This window comes from Stenella coeruleoalba (assembly GCF_951394435.1).
Source record: "Stenella coeruleoalba genome assembly, chromosome: 13".
Lineage (NCBI taxonomy): Eukaryota > Metazoa > Chordata > Mammalia > Artiodactyla > Delphinidae > Stenella > Stenella coeruleoalba.
This window is the reverse complement of record NC_137159.1, coordinates 21,366,561-21,391,288: the sequence shown is the minus strand read 5'-3', so window position 1 is coordinate 21,391,288 and position 24,728 is coordinate 21,366,561.

Genomic DNA, 24,728 nt, shown 5'->3' with positions numbered 1-24,728 from the left:
TATCATTTAGTTTAAACCAAGATTCTGAAACTAAAATTAAAATTACCATAATATTCAGAAAACTAAAGGCATATACATTAGAATAACATCAAAGAGAAGAGAGGAATGAAAGAAATGAGCAAAACATAGTCATATCCTTAGCCCAGGTTTTTAAAGAACAGTCTCATAGCATGGGTTCCTTCCTCTCTAAACAGCATGAGCAGCAATGCATCATTCAACTGAGCATGAAATGAACATGATTTCCAGGTGGCTTTCATCAATGGAATAGCATTCAATGACAATTGAAATTTGCCAGGAAGTTAAACATTTCCCAGATGAGAAGCTTATACAATTGAAATTCTGCCAGGGAACTAAGAAGGGAAGATTTGAAGCTGATACTTACCTAGTACCACCACCATCAAACATTCCAACATTTTTTAAATAAGCAAACTTAATGATAATGAAACTAATTTTACCACATCATTCTGGGGGAGGAATATTTTCTATAAACTTTTGCTATTAACTGCTAGGATATTCTGAAACTATTTACCATTAAGATATAAGCACAGTGAGAAAAGGTAGGTCTTAATATACAGCATAGAATGTGGAAATAAAACCACTGATATAACAGAATCCCAGTATAATAGCGTTTGCAACAGTCAACTTTATGGTTAAGTTTACAACTCAATTTCATATCCTTGTTTCACATGCTCATAACAACTTGGTAGAAAGTTCTCCAGCATTAAAAACTTTCATACCTGGTCTCCAATTAAATATGAATGATTAACATGGACATTTTTCCATTTTAATAAAGCATTTTTTTCCTTTTCTATCTCCAAGGACAATTCCCCAACACAGATGCTCAGACAAATAGAGTGAAAAATAAGGAATTTAAAATGCATGAATCTCATAACTAAACTTCAAACATTTATTATAGATCTTTTCTTTTAAACAACACCTGAATTTCAGGGAATTTAAAAGTTTTCTGACAAAACGCTGGTCCTTCAAAATGAACAATCTAGATTCCAAAACCACTGTAATCACCTGAAGCATTCATATCTTTAGAGAGAAGATGAAGTGATTACTGGAAGTTTAACAGACTTGGAACATAGTCCATACACTACAAAAGTCATATTTTTGCTGACAGACCTGCCCTAGAATTTTCCTCCTCTGCCTAGATGTCACCCAATGCCTCCTTGGCAGGGAAACATTGTTGAGTCTTACCAAAAAGTCAGACCCTTAATATTTGACAATACTGCTTTCTTTCTAACCCCTTCCATCATATAACCTCCTGAAAAATGTATCTGTTATCCCAGGAAATACCCAGTTTTTCTCCCATCAATGATGTAAGACTGTCTTAAACTCCGTACCCCTCTCATGACCTTCCCCTAACTTCAAGATTGTTTCACCTATTCATTGGCACTAAGTAAGAGCCAGGGCCCACTCACCCATGGGGGCTTTTGGAAATGTATGGGGATAGGAACTTGTGGAGTAGAGAGGAGAGGGAATCACTTGTATTTAGTGAATAGGAGTCAAGGGTGTTAATTATGTTTCAACATTCTGCAATCAAATTTAATGGCAATGTCCAAAATGTCAATAGCACCTACTTGAGAAATAATGATCTACATTATCTCTTCCATCAAGAAATTGGTCACCTAGGATGTTATTCATGTTAGACCTGCCCAGTCCTAGATATCTTAGCAAAGTAAAGCTGTGGAAACATATTGCACAACCTGCAACCAGAAAAGGGCTATGTTGCTCTAGATCGTGAATAAATCTGAAAAAAATGCCCCCAAACTGAGTATGGGAATGTAGAAATTGTTACTTGACATTTAGATATTCTGTTCTAAAGGACTAAAGCATTCATAGATAAGGTGTCAGGAATATAAGTACCATTGCTACAGGTCTCCACTGATGTGGCTCACAGAGCGTGAAGGTGGGGAGGAGGAGGGGAAAGGGGGTGCAGGCATGGCAGTGGTCTGGGAAAAGAAAGACAGTAATGCTATCCACATAACAAAAACTATTAGGGGCAGTAAAGGTAATATTATTTAAGAGGATGTACTTTGTTGTCTAACATTCCCAGGTCCAAATCCCATGCCCCATTGCTTAGCACAAATGATATGAGTCAACTTCTTCTAAAAGATGGCACTTGTAATAGATGCAGTACAAGTGAAAACATGAAAATAAAGAACCACAGTTTCCTTTGGAAACACTTATCTTGAGAAAAGTACAAGCATTAAGGAGTAATAGTAGGTAACACTTGAATGCTTACTATGTGAAAAGTGCTAATACGTTCATTATTTCCTTTAATTCTCACAACTCTAAGAGGTTCTGTGAGCCATTTTAAACACAGGGATCATGAGGGTTAGAGAGATGAAATAACTTGACCAACGTTACAGTAGCTAGTGCTTGACAGATTTAAGATTTGGACCCAGGTCTTCTTTACTTGAAATCAGAAGTTTTAGCCACTATCTGAACCTCCCTTCTAGAGAAGATCATGATAGACTGTCATGGAAAGATTGGTATTACAGTAGTGAGGAGAAAAAACAACCCAAAGTCAGAAAGAGGGTCCTCCTTGGGCCTCTATTTTGCTGAGAATAAGCAGCATCTGAAAGGAAGGGTACTGCCTAGATTCACCTGACAACCATGCCAGGCAGAAAGTCAGCAGGAAGGTGAGTGTTTGTCACTGGCACAGCACAAAGAAGGGGCGTGGACAAAGTCTCTGTGGCAGCCATGGAAATGTGTGGGAGCATAAGTGACTGAAGGCTCCAGCAGCTGTCTTTCTGAATCCAACACTGCACTCACATCCTTGAACTTTTCCCAACATGTCTAATCCCTTCCCAGGATCTGCTTCCCCAGACCAAAAATTCTATTAAGATGCATCTACTGGATGTGCAGCAACAAACTTTAAAAAAGTAATAATATCATCAATTACAAAAACACATATCACTTATTTCTAATATAACTAACCTATCTCATATAAAAAAGGAAAGGGAATAATTTTCTTCATGAAAGGAGAAAAACTCAAATCTCATCAGCTATTTTACCCAAATCTTAGTCTGAATGTCTGGATGGTAGTCATTTCTCCTTTGCTGTCTCCTCTCTTCTTAACTTACTGTCCCACTTTGCAAACTTTAAGGTTAGTGACACCAACACATGCTATATGAAATAGCTGGGGAAATGAGAGGAAAGTAGAATTACTAGCTAAAATGTACAAATATGTACATTATACAGAAAGGAAGAAAATATGGATTTTTTTTCTGCAAGACCATAGGTGTTAACATTGTGACTTGCTTCTTCTGCTACCTATCTACATTCCCTCTGCCCTAAACTTGCCAGGGTTCTTTGCCTAAAGAGTTGTATTAGTAAGGGTAAGTTTAGGCTTCTGTAAAAAACAGAGCCAACAGTAAGTCAGTGGCTTAAAAATATTAAAACTCTGTCTGTCCTTTATGAACAGTGCAGAGTGCTCATTCATGATGAGCACCTGGCAACACATGGCTTCCAAGATGCTCCAGCCACTACCATTTCTGGCTGGCAAGGAGGAAAATGGGGGACACTCAGGAGAAAGGATTTCCTTTTAAGTACATAATACAGAAGTTAAGACACCACTTTCACTCACAGTACATTGATAAGAATGATAGCTGGGAAATAATGTCTCTAGTTGCACCACCATGCATCTAAGGCAAAGTAGAAAATGACTTTGAGGAGAAAATTAACAGTTCCCATCACATGATGTGACTCAAAACTTCATTCCTGAGGGGTCTGTGCTTTTTGTGAGTCTGTCTGAATTTGAATTAATTTTCCATTCCCACTGATCACTGGACAAAAGTAAACTAGAAAGTTTCCCCAAGAGAGCCCTAAGGACATACTATTTGCTCACTTCATTGCGTGGCATCATTACTTTTTGCCCATTGATAGTCAGGCTCATTCAAATATGCCAGTCATCATTCTCAACTCCTTTTTTCCTTGTTCATCAGGTAGAAAAAGAAACTCAAAGAACTCAGATGGCAATCTCCATATTCCAATTAAATTGAATCACTACTGTGTCCTATAATGAAAATCTTCTTCTCTTGTTAGGGACCCAGACAGCCAAGCCAGAAAACCCAAAGCTACAGGAATTAGAAAAAGTTTTGTGAGTTACTTAGTATAATAATGAAAGAAAACATTCTTACATTCATTTTATGTTACAATGGATTGTCTATTCCTTTATCTTGATTTCAAGAGAAAAAATTATTTTTCTAAATCCAGCACACACCTGGTCTCTAGCCTTATTTGATAAATTCTTCTACAAGTGTAGTGAATGGGCTTGTGATCCAGTCCATTTGATTTCCCTTCCTCGATAGCTACAGCTATCGACCATAAAGATGATTGCTGCTTCATCTGCAAATAATATCTCCATTCTTCCATTCCCCATCCAGGGGGCTCTTCTTTAGGCTATACCCATCCAGTCAAAGCCATCAGCATCTCTTGTCTAGACTATCAAAAAGACCTCTGCTCATAACCCCCTCCAACCACTACTTGCCCCTTTGAATCCACTCTTCACACAGAGTCAGAGTGATCCTCTCAAACATAAGTTAGAATCACACATCGCTGTTTTTATAATCTCCCAGTGACTCCAGAACACAATCTAAAGGTGTGACATACCCACTAAGTCTTTTGATGTCTTATCCTACCATGCAATTTCTTGTTCTATCTACCTAACCACACTGCCCTTCTTGATTTTTCTGGAATAGACTGAACATAATTTTCTGTATGGCTTTTTCCACTTGCTATTTCTTCTGCCTTGAGCTCTTTTCCCACAGATAGCCTAGTGGCTACTTACCCTGCTTTCTCCAAGTCTCTCCTTGAATATGACCTTAACAGTGGGTCCTACTCTGATTGAATTGTATAAGCTAACACCTTCCCCATCTCAACTAAGCATTTTTCAATTTTTAAAATAGTCTCTTGAAAAAGCTACTATGTTGAAATTGAAATTTTTTCCAAGGAAAAAGCTAAGCAGAAGACAGAGAAGGTAATTCTCATGTTGAATTTCTATTAAAATTTGCTTTCTTTTGTTTGATTTTTTTAATAGCCTGGAATTTATAATTTTCTTGATGTTGAAAGTCATAATTTTTGGCTATTCTAAAACTAAAATGAATATATATATGTATATATGTATGTATATATATGTATAGATATATGTGCATATATGTGTGTTTGTGTATATATATATATATATATATATATATATATATATATATATATATATATATCTCCTCCTGCCTCATCTTATTTCAGTAGTTACTTTTAAATAAATAAGGACTGTCTTTGTGTTTGCATCTCACTATGTGTATACCTCCTCCTAGGAGAACAATTTTAATTTTACAAAGAATGTGTCTTAGCAGAGGGTTAGATGACATCTCCCTGCCGAAGTTAGTGGTATAATTAAAATGTGTATGAGGCAGATAGATGGTAATTGACTCCCTGTGGTTCCCTCTAATATAGATTCTCTAAATCACACGCCTTGGTTATGACTACAGCAGTGTGTTGCCTTCTCCCTAACTACCTTCTTCACAATTGCATGGATGGAGTTTGCTTTACTAGCTGCAGGAAAACAAGATGAGGTACAAGACCTGAGTGCGATTTTGCAAATTTTCTTTAATTGAGTGTATACAATAAGATGAAAATTTCAAATTCATGGAAGAGGACAATGGTTCTCCATTTCCTAGGAAGTAAGCTTTAGAAAGTAAAATGACAGAGTCTTCCAAACAAGTTAAATGTACTCATTTAGCAAAGGCAAGTCGCTTTGGATCTCACAGCTTAAAGGACTGTTGCCCAACTGAGCTGTGTCGTTGAGAGCTGTCAGTTCTTCGCAGAAGAAGACAGAATTGAACGCTGGTAATTGAACATGAGAGCTATAAAGCCAAAAGCACAAAGGCAGAACATCAAAGCTTAGGTCCTTAGAGAGGAAAAAACTTTGGGAATGTGACCAAGAAAAAAGTGTGTCAGTAATTACTACGGTTGTACAAACATATGACCTAAGACCTAAGACTTATATTCATTCCCAGATATATGTGAACAATAGACATATTGTTCAGAGCAACATATTCATAATAGTCAAAATACTGAAAACAACTTAAATATGCATCCACAGATCAGAGAGTAATAGTGGTGTGTTCATGCAATAAAATAATATATAGCAATTAAAATTCATGAATTAGAGCTACATACAACAATATGAGTGAACCTCACAAACACAATAGCAAAGAAATCAGATACAAAAGAATCCCTACTATATGGTTTTGCTTACAGAAAATTGCAAAATAGGCAAAACTGTAATGTTGGAAGTTTGGACAGTGGCCATCTTTGAGGTGGAAGTAATGACAGTGTGATTGAGACAGGTTACAGGCAAGTCTCCTGGGTTGATGCCAGTGTCTATTTCTTGACTTGGGTGATGTATTCAAAGGAGTTTATTTCAGTATAATTAAATGAACTGTACATTTATTGTTTTGTTTACTATTCATTATGTGTGTTACACTCCAACAAGACAGAAGTTTAAAAATGGAATGCATAAATCTATTTGAAAGGATGTTAGTAAAGTCCTAGCTAACAAAAATTTTATAGTAGCACTATTTAACTTCAATTGCTGTTAACTGAAAGCCTCAGAAAAAAAAAATTACTCTCTTACATTAATATAAAGTCACAGAGAAGGGGGCATGGATATTAGTCTGTGATTGCAGTTACTTTTGCCTGTTAGGAGAATGGAAATTCCTCTCTAGGAAAGGTATCTCATAGTGGAAAAAAAAATAATAAGCTGTTTGGCTACAGAAATTGAGGCCAGCACTGAGCATAGTGTGGAAGGAGACAGCAGGAGTGAGTTGAATTGCTCTTCCTAGAAAAATATCAGGAATGGACTTGGGAGGGTTTAAAAGGTGGCAGGTGAGAGAGGCAGGTAGTGAGAGATGCACCTGGGGTCCTTTCCTCTTCAGTAAAGTGTAATGCACATAATTCAGGCTGTGTGCCCATCAAGTTTGATATGAAAGAAAGAAAGGGAAACAGCAACCAGAGGAAAACAGCAATAAAGAAGCACAAATGGGAAATAACAGAGTGCAAAAAGTAACTAAGAGAAAGATAAGACTTCTCAAAACAACAGCAATAACAGCAGCAACAACAAATAAACCACAGTAATACTAAGATAAAAGTGACTGGCCCTTCTTACGTGAGACAGGATTTGGGCCATTTTATTTAAATTTTATAAGACAGGGTGATTCTAGCAAGGCTGGAAGATTTAGGGACATCTGGGTTACATAAACATTGGTATAGTAGCTCTGTAATATATCAATTTTTACATTTCATCCTCACCATAATTCTATACGGTTGTTATTATTAGCCTTATTTTATGCCTAAGGATATTGAGACTCAGGCCAGCTAAGAAAGTTACCCTTGACTATGGTGCTAGTATGTGATGGAGCCAGATATCAGAATAACTTGAAGTTCTTCCCACTGCCGCAGTTTATGTCAAGAGCATCAAGGGTTTCCTAAGACTAACTTCATGTAAACTAAATTTAGCTATTTTTAATCTATGAATACTTAACCTTTTTTCAACTGGATCCAGGTGTGCTACAAATTCTGTTCCATTCTAGCCTTTTTGAGAATACTTTTTCTGATATTCACAAAATCCAGAAAATAATAAAAAATAAAGAAAATTCATTCATTGTTTTCATAATTTAGAGATATTTTATAAACTGCAGAGAGATAGACTAGATTGTCTATCAGTCTGGCTCTCAGCTTCCATAATATACTTTTAAGACAGCAAGAAAGAAAGCCCACTCTTTCACAAGGTACTACTGCTAAAATTATATATTAGTGAGAACATCAATCCTTTAAACATTAAATTGTTTAAGCATTTAAATACCCTTGGAAGTGGTAACAGATTTAGTGAGTAGTCATCTTAGTAATGAGGGACTCAAACATTTTTTAGGAACACAGAGCAAGGTCTAGGCTTTGGAGACGTGAGTTAGAAGGCTGGTTCGAAGGGCAGCTTTGCCACTTACTATTAACTTATGCTTCAGTGCTTCAGTTTCCTTAATAGTATAAGGAGGATAATAATACCTACATAATAGAGTTATTATAAAGATTCAAGTTTAAAGCACCATAACATAATATCTGCTATACAAGAATTGCTTAATAAGTAGTTCCCATAATTGAACAAAATTATGAAGGTGATAGGGTTCTCTAGGCTGGTAAACTACAGCTTGCAGAAGAAATCTGACAACAATCTGCTTTTGTAAATAAAGTTTCATTAGAACACAACCAAGTCCAGTGTTTATTTATTGTCTATGGCTGCTTTCAAACTAAAACAGCAGAGCTGAATATTTGTGACAGAGACTGTATGGCCCACAGAACTAAAAATATTTATTATCTGGCTCCTTACAGAAAAAAAAATATTTCTAAGGTATAAGGAAAGAATCTTGGCAGCTGGACCTTGAAAATATCAGCTTTTGATGTTAGAATTTTGCTCATAGAAGGGGCATTGCCACATAAAGTATCAATTTATATTGTCCTAATTTGAAAAATAATTATTCATGTTAGAAATAACAATAATTACTCTATCTGGCCAGAGTTCTTGCAAATTTTGGTGGCTAGCGTAAAAAGAGTCAGACATTAGTTTGAATAATTAAGCAAAGTCATTATTATTACTGAAAAACCCCAAACTACTGAACATGTAAAGTAATAATATAGGACTTTCTTCCTATAAAAAACATGAAATATGTGATTAGACTATCAGATCATTATTAGCAAAAGATTCACCATGAAAATAAGGATTATCTACCTTCTTCAAAAAAAAACATTTTAAAGTGTAACTTTTTTCAAAAATCAGCTTTTCTCATTACTGTTTAATAACAATAATAGTATTAACAACAAAAATTCAGTAAGTGCTTACTATTTGCCAGCCTCAGAGTATGTAGTAATCTCTAATTCAATAGAGTATTATTCAATCTGAGAGATGATACATGATATTTACTTTATGTATTTTTATATTTTCTGAAATATCCACAGTGGTCCTCTGTGTTTTATGATTTAAAATAAACAAAAGAACTTTTTACAAGTGGGAAGGAAGACAAATTTAGCTACCTAGACTCATTTAACTTATATCTGCCATAACTCTGGTCATTGAGAAGTTTGGGGAGGAATGCTAAAGACAGTCAAAGATAATAAAGGAGAAAGAGGTGAACCATGGAGTTATCAGTGATGAAAGAGGAAATGATACAAATAAAACTAAATAACTTAAGGAAACAGATAATAATAAGCTAAATAATCATCATGATCAAGCTAAGAAGACCCTATGTAAGAAAAAGAAAGGGTTAGAGGTCACACGCCATCTCAAGCACAATTACCAAGTAGGTAAGGGAACAAAATTAAATGAGAATTCATACGAATAATAGGATGTTTGAAGAAGAGAGCTATGAAAATATATTTGACTTCATCAATAAGTGCAGCAAGAAGCTAAATGAAAGTAGAAGAAAAGATTGTCAGAAATCATTTTAGTAAGAACATGATTGATACAACAATTTGAAGTTGGAAGGGAAATATATTATTTTCCATGTTTATATTCCAAAGAGAACTGCCAAATGGCTAGAGGAATGGAATATGACATATGGAAAATATAAATGAAAAACACTCATATTCTGCACATGTGAGAAAGGAATGAAAGGAAAGTGGACAAGTTTCATAAAGCATCATCAAATGTTTTACCATTCTAAGGAAATCTCATGTGGCTTCTTAGAAGTTGACAAGGAGGAGAAACAGGCTTTTACTTGCCTGTAGCTAAAGGAAAGAAAAAATACGTCAAATTCACACTGTTGAACTAAAGAAAATGAAGGCAAAGCTAACGTGGGGTACTGTCACAGCTTTAGCACTGAGAGTGTTACTGAACCAAACTTAGGTCTACTTGCCGGCACACAGTAAAGCCAATCTACTGACACCAGCTTGGGGTGAAGGAAAGTGCAGCGTTTATTGCAGGGCACCAGACAAGGATTCCGGGACAGCTAATGCTCAAAAAACCCGGACTCCCCAGTGGGTTTCAGGGAGGCATTTTTAAAGGCCAAGTGAGGGAGGGGAGTCACAGGGTATGTGATCAGCTTGTGCACAATTGGTTGATAGTGAGGTAATAGGGTAGTGTCACAGGAGTTAATATTATCAATCCTCAGGCTCCACCTGGTCTGGGGGCTATGTGCTCATGGTCACTGAGCAGTTAACTTCTTCCATTTGTTATAAAACTACTCAAGAAATGTGCATCAGATACTGTTATCTATATATTTCAGCAAGGAGCTAAAGATTCTCTGTCTGCCCTATGACTTGTTTACTGCATAAATTGTTACCAATTCTCCTGGCCCAACTGCTACTTTTGTCACTACATGCTCACATCCTTTCAGTCATTAATTCTTGAGCCAGGCTTTTGTGATTCAGGGGAAATCTGGGAGACTACAGCTTTTCTACAAACAAGAATCTGGCACAGGACATGGTGGGAGGGGTTCATCACAGGAAGGTCCCGTAGAGTTCTGCTTCTTTTCAAGAATCCCACTAAACCCCTCAGCCCTTGGGCAAACCCTTGGTAGTCAGGTCCCACCAGAAGAACTGAAAAAGGACAGTAACTGCTAATACCCCTATTCCATCTTAGCAAAGAGATCCACTCAGCAGATCATCTGCTCCTTAACAGAGAGCACTTAACCCACAAACTCTCTTAACCTTAAAGCCCAAATATAACAGATCCAATGCCCTCTCTTCTTCTACACAAAGGGAAGGGTGCTAAAGATCCCATGGGCATGTCTTTCTGCTCACAGTAATCTAGATGATAAAAAAAAGGGAGATTAACAGGGAAAGCCAGTGATTAAGACAGAAAAGATCTTCACCAGGGGCCTTTTCAAGCATCTTTGAGAACATTTCAACTTCTTCCTTCTAGACTTGGAGAAAATACACACACATGCACATTTTTTTTTTCTATTGAAGAAAAATGATAAAATAATTGGCCCAGGATCCACACATATCCAGAGAAGTTAATTGCTTTTATCTGAGGTTTTTCTGATAATCTAAAATATTTTTAGGGAATTCCTTGGAGGTTCGGTGGTTAGGACTTGGCACTTTCACTGCAGTGGCCCGGGTTCAATCCCTGGTCAGGGAACTAAGATCCTGCAAACGGCATGGTGTGACCAAAAATTTTAAAAATAATATATAAATAAATAAATAAATAAAAAATATTTTAAAAGGATAATATACTTTTTGTGACTCCATTCTCACTTCACTTTTTAGCACCTCTAATACAGTGAACTGAAGTTGTATCATATTCTCATCTTTCTTTATCCAGAAAGTAAAGTTCTGAACTCAATCTGCTCCTACCTATGATTAGACAGAATTAGTAATAATGACCAGGGCTATGTTGTAGCTACTACCTTCATTATTGAATCAATAAATGCATATAAACATATATATATATATATATATATAGGAAAATGCATTCATGTGATTATTTGCACTTGACAGAGAAGGAGACTTAGGGAGACTAAGTAACTTGCTCACCTTTCACAGATGATGGAATCAGAGTTTGAATCTGGTTTCTCTGGCTCCAAAAGCACTTGCCCTTATTGTTCTGTTATACAGTCAAAAGAAACAGCAGAAAATATATTTTTGCTTTGTAAACAGGGATTCTTGGACATTTGACTGAGTTTTTAGAAAAATAATTAAAGAAAGAACTTCTTTCCGAGGAGCCTTAGTCTTCTTTATAAAGTATTAGTGTTAATGGTACTTAGTAATTTATTTTCTGAAGGCTAAAATGAGGGGAATTTTAATGCTTCTATTTTGTGAGAGGTAGAACTCATTACTTTTCAGAGAATATGAAAATCATTATTGTTCAAAAAAATAAAAGACATTCAGGAAAGTAATGAATTCTAATTTAATAGGATATGCTAAGCATATACTAATAGACTTCATTCTATTTCCTTCACTGAAGAATGATTGAATATCTGACCAATGTTTTATAAAGGTTTGTTTGTGTTTTCAGTGAAGCACTTTTTAACTTACAGTTTTCAGTGTTGTATTTACCACAGTGTGTAGATGAAAACATGACATTTGTTTTTGCCTGGAAAAAGCATGTAACCTAGTCAGGAATAAAACATACTTGAGGAAACCTGAAAAGCAATTTTGAATCAATAATATATATAAAATCAGATAATCAGAACACATAATATAGTCCATTTACTAACTGAAAAAATTATCCTTCAAAATAATTATAGCATAATTACCAGGACAATGTGAAATACTGCAAATATGTTATTCTCTTGGCTACCAAGCCAATGACACGTCACAAAATGAATGGGGAGGAAAACTGACTAGTTTCTGTTTTGGTCCAAGCATAACAAATCCTAGAACTCTACAGCTATCATAAGTAGTATTAGTGTTTTAAGTCCTAAAGGGCAAGTTAATTTTATTTGTCATGTTAAAGTTTAATGGCCTCCTTCACCCTGTCCTTGTGATTCACTCATCTTTTCTAACCTCCAGCTCTTTTGATAATCATGCTGTATTTGTGCATCATTCACTTGAACATGTTTCCATAAATAAATTATTTCCCCAAGAAAGCTTGACTCCCTAATGCTTATTAAAGCTCATTCTAACTTTTTCATTACTAGAACTTTGAGAGGTGTAATGAGGGTTCTGAGGAAGACCAATTGTGAGCTGGATGTGCAATTATCAGGATGTTTAGCATATATGCAATAAGTAAATCAGCATGGAAGAGTCTTGCTGTGAAGGTATTCAAAATAAAACAAATGATGGAACTACAATTGAAGCAGCAGACTATTTCTCACTAGGTGCTGTGGGAATATGGAATCACACTGTAGAGGGTTTTTTGTTTGTTTTGTTTCTGTTTTGTGGGGTTTTTTTTTGTTTTTTTTTTAACTGTGTATTCTCTGAAGCAATTGGAAAATGCTCCAGGAATGACATTAAGACAAATAATTTATGCCACACAAATCATTAAAACATAAGCAACTTCATTAAGTAGCTTCCCATTGGTAGCCTCAACTAAAACATCTGGCCTGATGGTTGGATATTGAAGAAAAAGTAAAATTCCTTTTACAATCTAAACCCCTTCTCTCAGATTTATAATGAGTTCCTTTATATTTTTCCTGAAGAAAAAAAGAGCCTAATTAATGCTGACAAGTGGAGTCTGAGAAAATTCCAATCAGATGTTTGCTTTAAAAAGACCCTAGATGTTTTATGCTAATGATGATGATAATAGAAATAACTAGTATTTACTGAGTGTTAAATGTCAAAGATAATTCTCAAATTCTATTTCTATTAACTCTTTAAATTTTCACATAATCTCTATAAATGTTATCAGGTCTGGCTACATAATATGAGGGGCCAAGTGAAAAATGGAAATGCAGAGCCCTTTGTTCAAGAAGGGCAGCAGTCTTTCTCTCTCTCTCTCTCTCTCTCTCTCTCTCTCACCCTGCCATGGTGTTTTTTTATTTGCTATTTAATCTTGTGCTCCCTTGTGCATGGGGTTCCAACCTTGAATATTATGCTCCTCTTAAACATGAGGTCACTGAGAACAAAGAACACAAAACATTCATCTAGACATGAGAGCTAGTTCAGAAAAGGGCACGTACTGCAATCAGAGCCAATGAAACAGGATGAGATGTTGGGAAACTTGGGAAGAAAACACACTTTTCTCATTGGACTTGAATATTTGAGGATATGAGGTCTGGAGTGGCTGCCACTATCATCCTTCCATGTGAGATTGAGTCTAAAAGTAATGAAGTAGGAGAAAGAACCAAAAGAAGGTGGCATAAACTGGATTCATGAGCTATTTTGGATTCCTAGTTAAGATACACATTCTTTGGATTTATCAATTTACATAAGTCCATTAAATTCCATCTGCAGTTGATTTAGAGTCAACTGGGTCTTGGGTTTGTCTTAAAAAAATGTTCCCCTCCCTCCTAAAAGATGTTCAGATCCTAATCCCCAGAACCTGTGGATGTGTTAATTTACATGGCCAAAGGGACTTTGAAGATGTGATTAAGATAAGGATCTTAAATTCAGGAGATTATCTGGGTGGGCCTAGTGTAATTATAAGGATTCTTATAAGAATTTAAGAGGGAAGCAGGAGGGTCAGAGTCAGAAAAGATGTGATGACTAAAACAGGTTGGAGTGATGTTGGACTATGAGTAGCCCAGAAAAAGCATGGAAATGGATTTTCTCCTAGAGCCTCCAAGGAGACCTGATAATCCATTTTAGCCTTCTTGATGCTGAAAACTCAGCCTCTGTGCACTGGTGCCAAATAAAATCTCAGAGACAGAGTTTTGGGTGAAGTAGAAATGAATAGCTTTATTGCTTTTCCAGGCAAAGGGGGACACAGCAGGCTCGTGCTCTCAAACTCTGTGTGTCCCAGCACTGGGGGAATTTGGTGAGGAGTTTTATAGCAATGGTTCAAGGACAGGGTTGCTGATAAGGATCAGGGGTGTGTGCAGGGCCTGCATTCTTTTAATCTGGCCTCAGGTGATCTCCTGATGAGCTTCTGTGGCTCTTGATATTATCAAACGACCTTCTCTCTGAAATGAAGAATGCTTCATCAACTAGTTAACATCTTCCATTTGTTGGGGGTTATAATTCTGCAGAAGAGCTCAAAGGTATTGTTATGTGTATCCCTTGAGGCAAAGTCAGAACCCTATTCCAAGGCTACACTATTGTTTCTTGACTGTTCCTCCTTCCTCTTTGCATTTTCTCCCTTCCTTGATTAGCAGTAGTTTGAGCCTGCCCTTTGGAACACAGGGAAGGTCATGGGGGCTGAAACCTATTTCCTCAAATAAGAAGTGAGGACACAGAAAGGCTTCCATGCCCAGGAGACCCACAGGGTCCTGCTCAGTTTCATTCTGACCTCTAGAACTCTAAAATAATAAATTTGTGTCATTTTAAGCTATTAAATTTGTGGTAATTTGTTACAGCAACAGTAGGAAACCAAGAAAACATCTCTTGAAGAAAAAGTCCTGACTCATACCAGGATCCAGGGTAGGAGATTATGATTGATATAAATGTAAAAGAAAAAACATGGAGAACTTTCTGTCAGCAAGACAAACGTAAATTTGTTTTCCATTCTCTATATCCTTCCAACAAAATTAATTTCCAGGAAAGTGGCTATCATTTATTGCCATATCACTATTAATATTTGATTATAATTTTGCCCAATATTCAAGTGTTCTTTCTGTTCTGAAGCATTTATTATCTGTACCACTTTTAGAACAAGCTGTGGTATCTAATAATAAAGTCACTTTGAGAGATGCTAAAATTTCCAACAGACTCATTAGAAGAACTCAACCTTTCTTCTGTTCCCTACACCCATAAGTGGGATTGCACACACCAGAAACTAAATTTCAAGAACATGGCCTGCTCCCTCCCTGCCCCCATTGTGAATCTCATCATTAACAACAACTGCTAAATTGTGATCTTTACATCAACACAAGAGCATACAGATGTGGAGCCCTATGTCTGTTAACTTGGCTATAGAAGAACAATTCAGGATATGTATGTCGTTGGAATCTTATCTTGCGTGTTAACCAAGTTCCTGTAGTATCTAAAGGTTTGTTGTGAGAATCTCTGCTAGGAATATATTTGCATGAAAGATGCAGAAGACTCCTAATAAAAAGTCATCCTCAGGGAAGAGCTCCCTATGAGCTTTTTGAGGAGAGAGGTAGTTCTGATGATAGCATGGAATGTATCATTCATATTTGTGCTCTGGTGCAGCCCCATGGGCTAGGATCTGGTTCTGGAGAGGAAGAAACTACAACTCCAAAAAGCGTGAAATGATGTGGAACTTCTTCAGAGGAAATAAACATGAGAAAGTATAAACTGGAGCATTGGCACTGACACTGGGGATTCCGTCCTCAGCAGAGAGCCTTGTAATACTCAGCTTTGGCACACCAGTGGCTGAAGTAACTCAGCTCCAACAAGGATAGAACCCAGCTCCCAGCAGGAGAAGGGGCTGAGGTCACTCAGGGATGCCCAGTGCACACAGCTCTCACAACAGCAGGAGCCAAGATAAGATAGTGAAAGCAAAGAAGCAAAGGTATCTCTTAAAGAGGACAGGGAGGTGTGTGTGTGTGGGGGGGGGGGGTGTACTTTGAAAGTTTCAGCAATATTTGATGGAAATAAAAGGCCAGAAAAATATAGCTGGCTACCGTTCATGTCGTTTGATTTTTACTTCCAAGGACCAAATAAAACACAGTTACTGATATGTGTTTTTGATCTTAACTTTCTTTCTTCTAATTTACCTTTGCCATATGCATACAAGCAGCCTAAGCCTGCTGCTCCCCCTTCCCTCCTTTCTCTCTCTCTTTCTCTCTCTTTTTGAAGAATTCAGGAACTCAAATAAAAGTGTGTGTCTGTGCATGTATAACAGGGGGGCCTGGTACACATGCACAGACACACACTTTTATTTGAGTTCTTGAATTTTAGCCATTTATACTTGTTTATCATTTCAAGGAGGACTGATTACAAACAGAAGCAACAGCAGCATAAGAATAAACTGTGGTTACCAATGAAGAGAGCTGGACCATCTGTTCCAAGGCTAGGCATTGATTAAAGACTGTTGATACTGAGGCAGGAGAATTTGTCCAAACTCAGTCAGAGAAACTGTGTACATTTCAAGGCAGAGGGGGAAAGTGGCAATGAGTAGCTGTCTGTTGTGGAAGGCTGGCTGTGTTACTGGGAACTCTCCAGATTCTTGGACAGCAATACCATAGAAATGAATATCACTCCCGTAAGTCTCTTAGGCAAGCAAAGCTTTTTATTGAAAGGATAGCTTGTGCACAAGGGAGAAGGTGGAAAAGAGTGCCAACTCCCTGAGGACTCTCAGATAAGTGGTTTTAAAGGCAGCATGAGGGAGGAGGCCATAGGGTGACTGATCAGCTTGTGCTCAATTCTTGGATTGGTTGGCATCAAGGTGAAGTTTTGAACATCATCAACTTCTGGTTTTAACTTGTCTATGAACTGGCAGTCAGCAGCAAGCTGACTTGCTGGTGGGGGACTGCTTTCATCTGGTGGGGGACTGCTTCTTGCAAAAACAACTCAGGAATGTGCTTCAGGACTTTGTGTCTATCTTTCAGGGACCTGGGAGTTCACTGATTCTGTTATGTGGTAGATTTATAGTCCCACTTTTGTCCTTTGGAAACTGAACATACATCTGTGGAACAGAAATAGAGCTAATCTTTTACTCCTGTGGGTCTTTTGTTATGGTCTCAGAAACCCAAGCCTTTACACACTTTGTTTTACTGGGCTTGTTAGGCCTCTTTGCTCAAGGTAGTTCCCTGTCCTTTTCCAAGATGGCTACAATCCTGTCTTCCTGTCTCAGTTGGTAGTAGTGAGAAAAGAAGGGTGGAAGAGATTAGTTAATATTTTTGCACCCATAAACCAAATTTATTATTTTTAGTAATGATGAGTTAAGGCCCTTGTTCAGTAACAGGTCACTTAGAAGCATAGTGTGGGGACTCTAAGGCCACGTCTATTGAATGTAAAGAGATTCCTACCAGGTAATGAAGGAGAACAGAAATCCAAGGGCCAATGCTGCTGTTTGAGGACCCAATGTGGTGTCCATTCCTCTCTGGTTTGTTAGTAAGATTTTCTTTCCTATATTATGGGTACTTAAAGGTAACTTGACAATTAAAAAGAAGGAAGGAAGGAAGGGAGGGAGGGAGAGAACCAAGAGGATCTTAACGTTACCCTCAGTTTGACTAAATGTTAGGCAGGCTCTTCCTGACTATATAGGCCCCTGATCTCCCTTTTCTTAGAGCGTTAACTTTAGATAACTTGTAATTTTAAGTTCTTTCTTTTGACCTTTGAGATATAAATCTTCTACAACCAGGCAGTCTTTCTCAAGATTCTGGTACTCATCCCTCTGAAATGTAATCATGGAGAAAGCTAAGGCCTCTATCCCCCAGCTTCTGAGGGAGGGTGGGAGCTGACCTTTGGTGAGGAACAATTTACAAACACAGATGGCCTATTCCCACTGACCAACCTCCCCACAAATGTCCTTTAGCACTTTTCCTTTAACTTGAGCCAGCATTAAAAAATCCTCCCATCTTGGGCTTCCCTGGTGGCGCAGTGGTTGGGAGTCCCCCTGCCGATACAGGGAACACAGATTCGTGCCCCGGTCCGGGAAGATCCCACATGCCACGGAGCGGCTGGGCCCGTGAGCCATGGCTGCTGAGCCTGCGCATCTGGAGCCTGTGCTCTGCAACAGGAGAGGCCACAATAGTGAGAGGCCTGTGTACCTCAAAAAAAAAAAAAAATCCTCCCATCTTTTATTTCAGCAGAGTTGAGTTAAATTTTCTCTCCTATTGAAATAGTTTGACCTCTATTTATCTTGAATAGTGTCTTTCTTGCTTTTTAACTGGTCTAGTACAATTTTCCTTTAATTATAATTTGGAGGTCTGGGGTCACTCTTTCCATAATTTTGGCTCTGTCTTTAGCGCTCTGTATTTAGTCGGTCCTTATCTAACTTAAATGCTGCCAGGGTTTAGTCCTATCTGTTTCTCTTAATTGCTAAGAGAGTTTCCTTAGAGTGATTATAAGAAATTATTATAGATTATAGACCCAGGCAACATTTCATCTAGGCAGAGCCCTCAGGTCTCTCTTTTGTTTTGCCTTTTCTTAGGCTGTCTGCCTGGCCTTCAAGCCCCTTATATTCATTTCTTCAGCAAGCATATATTTAACACTTGCTTTATGTCTTGTGCTACGTAAAGCCTTAGGTATTGTCCACCTAAATAAATCCATTCTAAGGAACACACTTTTCAGGATTAGGAGATTCCAAGCCTCTCACACAGATATGAGATTTTATAAAAGTATTACAGTATATTTTTAAAAATGGCTTTTCTAAAGTGTGATTGACATGTAAAAGCTGTACATACTTAATGAATACAAATCAATGAGTTTGGGAATATGTATACACCTGTGAAACCATCACTGCCATCAAGGCCATAAACATACCCACGATCTCCAAAAGTTTCCTTCCATCCTTTTTATTATTATTATCATTTATTTGTGTGTGTGTGGTTAGGGCAACTAACATTAAATCTACCTTCTTAACAAAATTTAAGTATGCAACACAGTATTGTTAGCTATAGGCACTATGATTTATAGTAGATCTCCAGAACTTATTATCTTCCATAACTGAAACTTTATACCCTACAAACATCACCACTTCATTTTTCCCTCCTTTCAGCCCCTGGCAATCACCATTATACTCTGTTTCTGAGATTGACTGTTTTAGATTCCACATATAATGTGATCAGAAAATGTTTGTCTTTCTGTGCTGGGCTTATTTCACTTAGCATAATGTCCTCTAGGTCCATCTATGTTGTTACAAATGGGAGGATTTCCTTCTTTTTCAAGACTGGATAATATTCCATTGTATGTATATGTCACATTCTCTTTATCCATTTATTCCTCAATAGAATAGGCATTATGTTGTTTCTATACATTTGTTGTTGTGAATAATTCTACAATGAACATTAGAGTTCAGATATCTCATTGAGATTCTCATTTCAATTCCTAAAAGTAATAAATTTTTAGCGTAGAAGAGTGCTAATCCAACTAGGTAATTAAATAAGTCAAAGGCGGAGACTATTTAAGGCAGGTTGCATAAAAGATCTACCTAGAAAACATTGTGTACACAGTCATGTTCTTGATTCTCCCCACCAATGAGAGATACTATTATACATTATTAAAAATGTCTATGTTACTGACGAAAGATCTGGGAGCATTCTCCTGTAATTCCTCACTCATTTTCTGTGACAAGGAAATGAGAGTGGTTATCAGCTTGGCATTTCTTTGATTAAATCAAGTTTCCACAACAATGCCAGTCAAAAATATTTTCCCCCAAAGAAAACCTTTAATAGCCTATCATTCATGTTTAAGGAGAAAAATAAAACAGGGAAAAGACATTTGTAAGAGGAAGATAAAATTCCATTATATTCAAGTATTTCAAGCATAAAACCTTCCAAAATCCACTGTCACCTAATCGCTCTGCTCTATAGTAGTAAACTGTTCCCTGTTTGAAAAGCAATTAACTCCTTCAGATCTCAAGGGAGAGAAAAACGTTGTTTATCACTCATCTGCTGGATTAGGCTTGAGGTGTTTAAGGCTATAATACATCCAATTATCCCTCTTTGGGGTTGTTTTCTATCTTTAGGAGGGCATTTTGATGTTTTATGACAACATTTTATCCAAGGAAAAGAAGAAAACATATTGTAAATATTTGGGTATTTCACACTGATAGTATCTCTGTGGTTTCAGCAAATGGCTTTGGCAAGTTTCTTCACATAATGACTGCACTCTAATACAAATACTAAACCCACAGTACCAAAGGCAGTGGAGCAAGAACTTTCTAGTTGTATTATGAACACTTTCTATTGGTGAAACTCTTTAGAGACTAAATAAAACAATCTTTTTAGCTTTTTTATGTCTTGTTATTACAAGCCATTGCATCATCAATAAATAAGTAGGTGAGAAAGCAGTTTAAAAAAGATTATGGGGCTTCCCTGGTGGTGCAGTGGTTGAGAGTCCGCCTGCCGATGCAGGGGACACGGGTTCGTGCCCCAGTCTGGGAGGATCCCATATGCCACGGAGCGGCTGGGCCCATGAGCCATGGCCGCTGAGCCTGTGCATCCGGAGCCTGTGTTCCGCAACGGGAGAGGCCACAACAGTGAGAGGCCCGCATACCACACACACAAAAAAAAAAGATTATGGAATTTGGAGCCATAGGTACCTGAGAACATATCTCAGCTTCATTGTTTAATCCTGATGTGACCTTGGGTATGTTACTCTCTAAGTCCATTTTATCATCTATAAAAGATAGCTATGAAAACCTACCTCAAAATATTATTCAGGAATTTGTGGAATGCCTATCACAGTGTCTGACATACCGTATTACATAATTATATAATTGTCAGCTCTTATTATCACATTGATCCAGTAAAATTGATCTGAGGTTTTCATCCCATCATAAGGGAAACACATGATTAGAAAGTAAGGCAGGTCATCATTTTATTAGTGAAATACTGAACTTCACAGGAATGCTATTTTGAGCTTTGCTTCTTTTAAGTGAAGGACAATGGACTTAAGAATGTAGGTGCCTCCTGAAATTATCCCTGTCATTGAGGAAATTAGTGAAGGGGTTCAGAAGAAGCCTCCTTAAAGTATGACAATTCGGCATGTGGATTATTTTGAACTGAAAACAATCACGGTCCAAACAATTCAAGAAGACTTTTTACCTCCCCCTTAACTGCCTAAAAGAATTTAGATAGAGGGCCTTGTTCAGGCAGAGAGCTATCACCAAAGATAACTACAAAGATAACTACAACTATGGGATTTGTGTGTTGGGCTGGAGGGAACTTGGAAAGGCTTGTTTTGTTCAAATTCCTCTCTGTGTCCCATTGTCTCTGCAGGGCATGACAACCATATTGTTTTAGCAAACATATGCTCTCCCCATCTTCCTGTGAATTGTCTTTCTCCCCTTTGAAATCCTAGACCCCTATTCCCTCCTTCTTAGCACAGGATGGCATTTAAGCCTCAGTTGCCCGACTGTCTAGGACACTTTCATGTATATGTGTGGCTCCCATATATATGAAATTACATTTGTTCTTTTTGTTTGTTTGTTTTGTTTTGTTTTGTTTTTTGCAGTACAGGCCTCTCACTGCTGTGGCCTCTCCCGTTGTGGAGCACAGGCTCCAGATGTGCAGGCTCAGTGGCCATGGCTCACGGGCCCAGCCACTCCGCACACATGTGGGATCTTCCCGGACCGGGGCACGAACCCATGTCCCCTGCATCAGCAGGTGGACTCTCACCACTGTGCCACCAGGGAAGCCCTACATTTGTTTTTAACCTGTTAATCTGTCTTATGTCAATTTAATTATTAAACCAGCCAAAAGAATCTAGAAGTGTAGAGGAAAAATATTATCCCCCCCTACATTAGGGAATCAACCAGTCTAATCTGATAATAATGAAAACACAAGACTGATTTTGAAAAATATACTCACTTTAGGAAAACATGAAACTTCATCACTTAGGGTTGTTGGCAAGAACAGCCAGAACAAACATATGAGTTACAAGAGAAAATAATTATCTTAAATCAATAATATTCCATTTAAGTAAAATTTTTTTCCTACCATGGCAACATGACTACAGTGAAATGCTGGAGGACTGATTAAAAATACAATAGATCACTCAGAAGAATAGCATAACTGGACTTTGTGTGGTAATAGCTTGACAGTGAAATACAAGTGGCTAGAGTCTCAAAAGAAAGTTTCTATTGCCATACCTCCAGCCCAAAGTACAGGATCCTTTTAAGACCAAAAATTCTAGAGCAATTTTTATCAAAACATGTGTTAATAGAACTCATCTAATAAGAAGCCTTAGGAGAAAGTTTAGGGTAGCAGTTAAGAACACAGGCTCTGATTCCAAATTTGTGTATGCCTAGTCCTCACTCTGCCACTTTCTGGCTATATGACTTTGGACAAGTTTCCTATCTTCTCTTACTTAGTTTCCTCATTTTAAAAATGAGGAATATAAAAAGAGAAACCATAATCACAGGTGGCTTTTTTGTATACTGAATGAGTTAATATAAGGAGAGCTCTTAGAACAGTACGTGACACATAGTAAATGCTTATTCTCTTTGGCTATTTTCAACTTTCCATTTTTCTTTCTTATCTTGGCCACTTGTCTCAACATCTACATGGTTTCCCTGGCTATCAAGTAACCACAACTACTTACCATGTCACACAACTTCCACTTACTTTTTATCTGCAACAGTGAAAATCTCAGACCTTCCTCCAAAGCCCTCAGTGATTCCCAGGTGAGAAGTTCTTGGCTTCATCCATGACCACATTCCTCTTTGGCTTATTCCCTGTCCATACCCAGACTTATTTTCAAATTCTCAGGGTTAGAATCAGCTGATCAACCAAACTAACTCTCCTATATATGAGCTCAGACCACCTCTATTTCTCATCTTGGACTATCTAGATTCATCATGAGCTCATTTGACCGAAATGTAGACAGCCTCTGCCCAATACAGAATAAACATATTCACTCATCTGATAAATATTTATCAAATCAGGAAACAGACTTGATGATGAGAAATCAGAGGACAATGAGCCTTCAGTTGCTGGCTAAGGAAGTAGGCATCTGACATGAGATGTATACGTACAGACAGATATTTGAATTGTGCAGCCCAGCCTCAGAACACTGCCAGAGATATATCTGTATGTAAGGTGAAACTGCCTGGTTCACAACTCCTGCTTCTTAGGAGGCCATGCTTTGCATAACATGACTTTGTATCTTTGGACACAAACAATTACCCCAGAGACTACTCAAGGGCAGCCAATCCACAGTCTATTTTTTTTTTTTTTTTTAAATAATGGTCTATGTCATGTAAAAGAGAAAAAAAAAAAAACAACAGAAAGAAAGAAAGAAATGATTTGAGCCAGTCAGGCTCCTTTGTAAATCTGAACCAAGAATACTTGAATCCATTAGTGATAGGAGGTAAAGTGGAAGATGCTGTGAAGGAGACTTTTGTGCCATGGTAAGCTGTGTTAATTGCACATTAATCAATTGAAGTGCTTGATTGCTAAAAGGAGTCACAGGATTCACAGAGTTTATACTCACACAATAGCTTTATCGCAGGCAAAAAGTATAGGTCAGTAATAGTAAAAGAAGAATAAACATTGGGAGGGGTCTGCAGACACAGGTTTCTTTGCCCTCCCTTTTTTGGATTGGGTCACACAGAACTCAGTCTATCTCCTGGTCCCAACCATCACAGGTGTGCATGCAAAGCACTTCAGCACCAAGAAGCCCAAAGTCAACACATGGAGGAGATCCCTTAGAATGAGCTTTCTGACCAACTTTAATGATTGAGATGCCCTTGACCCAAGTTATAATTCCAATTATTTTAACTAAACAGTGTTGACAGATTGGCACATCCTTCTCATAAATGCCTGATCACAGAACATCATCTATTTTCAGGTAAAACATTCTATAGTATTGGCCAAGTGTCAGTAGTTCTGGACATAAGCATGTGATCAATCAGACCATCTGATATTAATCCCTGTTTGCAGAAGTTTAAACAACAATTGAGTAGAAACTATGAGTAAACATAGGAAGCTGTTCAATGGAAAGAGGAACAGAGAGGAAATAGAAGCTAAAAGTAAAGAAGAGTGACCAAGAGGTAGGGAGTGGAGGAGACAGAAATTTCTAGGACTTTCTCCAACTTTAATGATTTTCCAGATCTGATTTCATTTTCTTTTTATTCATGTAAGCTCAGTAAATATTGATTCTTTATAAAGCAAAGGAGATAAAAACAATACTCTAAGTAGACCTTTCTAGACATGACAACTATACATCTCTGATTTGGGTTTCTGAAACAAATGTTAAAGTTAACAGAGGCCAAATAACTCACATCCCTTCCACTATTGGTTCTCAATTAATTGAGAAATTTATAGGAGTAAGAGGATAGACATCAACATATTAGTTTCCTGCCAGGAAGCAGGGAAATTAGGATATAGTAGAATTCACACCCTCTCAAGGCAACAGTTCCAAAAGGAAAAATCCAGAAATATTTGAGTTAAGCCTAGTACTTCCCTTTGCTAATCTTAGCAATCCAATACATCAATTCTCCTTTTTTGAGAAACCATGAGTTAGAAATAAAGAAAAGACTCAAAGTATTGTTG